The sequence below is a fragment of the Penaeus japonicus genome, unplaced genomic scaffold (genome assembly GCF_977035675.1).
Source record: "Penaeus japonicus unplaced genomic scaffold, GWHDUDI00000001_assembly GWHDUDI00000021, whole genome shotgun sequence".
Classification (NCBI taxonomy): domain Eukaryota; kingdom Metazoa; phylum Arthropoda; class Malacostraca; order Decapoda; family Penaeidae; genus Penaeus; species Penaeus japonicus.
The window spans coordinates 31976609-31979108 of record NW_028234423.1 but is presented as its reverse complement, the minus strand read 5'-3'; the positions used below and the strand labels follow the sequence as shown (position 1 = coordinate 31979108).

Here is a 2500-nt window from a genome sequence, read left to right as displayed (position 1 = left end):
TGAGAGAGAGGGAAGGAGGGAGGGAGAGGGAGAGGGAGGGAGGGAGGGAGGGAGAGGGAGGGAGGGAGAGAGAGCGAGATTGGGAGGGAGGGAGAGGAGGGAGGGAGGGAGAGTGAGAGGAGTGAAGAGGGAGGGAGAGGAGAGGAGGGAGGGAGAGTGAGGGAGAGAGAGGGAGGGAGGGAGGGAGGATAGGGAGGGGGAGGGAGGAGAGGAGAGTGAGAGGGAGAGGAAGGAGGAGATGGGAGGAGGGAGGGAAGGAGAGAGAGAGCTAGAGGAAGGAGGGGTGAGAGGGAGGGAGGGAAAGGGTAGAGGGAGAGAGGGAGGTGAGGGAGAGTGAGAGGGAGGAGGGAGTGCGCGGAGGGCGAGGGGGGGAAGGCGGAGTAGAGTGGAGGGAGGGAGGGAGAGTGATGCGGGGTGAGGGAGGGAGGGTGAGCGTGAGAGTCGGAAAGGAGGGCGGGAGAGTGAGAGGGGGAAAGGAGGGATGTGAGGTGACGGGGCGGAAAGGAGGGAGGGAGAGTGAGAGGGAGGAAAGGAGGGAGGGAGAGTGAGAGGGAGGAAAGGAGGGAGGGAGAGTGAGAGGGAGGAAAGGAGGGAGGGAGAGTGAGAGGGAGGGAGGGAGGGAGGGTGAGTGAGAGGGAGGGAGGGAGAGGGAGAGGGAGGGAAGGAGGGAGGGAGAGTGAGAGGGAGGGAAGGAGGGAGGGAGAGTGAGAGGGAGGGAGAGTGAGAGGGAGGGAGGGAGGGAGGGAGGGAGGGAGAGAGAGAGAGGGAAGGAGGGAGAGTGAGAGGGAAGGAGGAAGGAAGAAAATGAGGAAGGAAGGAGGAAGGAAGAAAATGAGGAAGGAAGGGAGGGAGGGAGGGAGGATGGATAGATAGATAGATATTGGCGAGTTCTGCGACTCCAGTTCTCCCTGGCCTTACTCGAAACACATTTCGGAACATATGAAACCTTCGGAATACTTGTTTTATCCCACTAATCTTTAGAAACAACAGGGTCGAGCATCTATGTTTCAGTTTCGAGGCCAACAGAAACGTTTGGCGATCATGTTGGTAAGGACACGTAAATGTGGCTTTACATATAGAAACTTACTGAAGCGGGGGAAAAAAGTGTACCCAAAATATTACAAGAAAAATCATGATTTGAATATTATTATGCGTTCTCATGTCTTTAGTGATTGCGTGCTAGTGTCAGATATTAGAAAATATATCATTATTCATTATCATTGCAGATGTTAGAAAAGTTATGATAATGATAACGATAACGGTATTAAGAAGTATATTTACGGAGATAAAATTTAGCAGGATAGGTTTACGACAGTGGGTCTCCTTTCAAGTCGCAACTGCTCAAACATCCGTTTATTTCCAAAACGTCTTAAAACTGAGATGACTTTTGCTTTAATTAACATCAGTCTTCACATCGCAGGAACAAAATAGTGTCGAGAAGGATAGTCTAGCACCGTTCAAAGCAAGAATGCCAATTTTTACATTTTTATTTTATAATAGATTGTTTCATCCAGTTTCTTTTTTTTAGCGGCCGTACCATGCACATGCACGATTGCACGTCCATCTACAAGCAAACTTAATAGCGTTGTTGCCTCATAACTCATGAAGCTAAAGCATGGACGGTGCCATCTCGTGTTTCCGAATTTCCTCCCGACTCTTGGAATGAAAAGGAAATATCAATGAAATTAGTATCATGTTATGGATCATACAGAATTCTCGTGAAGTGAAAAACCTTGTTCTAACTGACTTTTCCAGCGAAAACCAAAGGGTCATCGCCATCTCAGCAACAGCGTCAACCGTCATCAAAAGGTAAACCGAATTTACACGTGTTAATGTAACTTTATACTGTTTGAACCGTTGGGTAAAAGTGATGATGATGATACGGCGATCTGGAGGGCGTCTGGGAATCCGAAAAAGGGAGCACAGTTATCTACAGAGGGTTCGGGGTTCGAAACTCCCTACTTCGGAAACGCGGCATTCGAAATGGGATCAGCAGGGAACAGAACCTCCGAGTTGGGAGAAGTTTAAAGTTTCCGGGTGTTACAACGATCAAAATTTTGGATTTTTTTTTTTTTTTCGTTTTCAGGATTTTTTTTTCTTTTCTTTTCGTTGGTTCGTGTGTGCGTTCCGTGACCGATGCTTGCTTCGTGTGTTTCGTGTTCACGCTCATTTATTTATTTTATTTTTTTTTTTTATTTTTTTTTTTTTTTTAATTACATTCTTGGCTCGGGTTTCCCAGTTTTCACCTTTCTCTACATTTTCAAATACGTATCTTAGCTCTTTTTTTTATTATACTCTTTTAAAAATCTTTTGAGTGTGTTTATTGAACGCTTTCGCAGACCCCCCCCTCCCCCCAAAAAAAAAGAAAAGAAAAAAAAAAAAAACAGATTTATAGGCTGGTGTAACAGGAACTGAATTGTCATTTCCAAATTTCTTACTCACACAAAATAACACAAAATCGACACACAAGTGAAAAACCATTATTAGATTGTTGTGCGAA

The 2500-nt window shown here is 46.2% G+C and overlaps 1 long non-coding RNA gene across 3 annotated transcripts in view; it reads left to right on the top strand.

Annotated features, from left to right (window-relative positions):
- LOC122262957 (uncharacterized) overlaps positions 1 to 2053 on the top strand; it is an 8034-nt gene extending 5981 nt beyond the window's left edge. For 2 of the 3 annotated variants that reach the window (XR_015192004.1, XR_015192005.1), the window contains exon 2: positions 1756 to 2053. This is a non-coding gene — a long non-coding RNA (uncharacterized LOC122262957). Of the gene's footprint in view, positions 1 to 1711 lie in introns of all 3 variants that reach the window. The other variant, XR_015192006.1, reaches the window with a different exon arrangement.
- Positions 2054 to 2500: the final 447 nt, after the last annotated feature.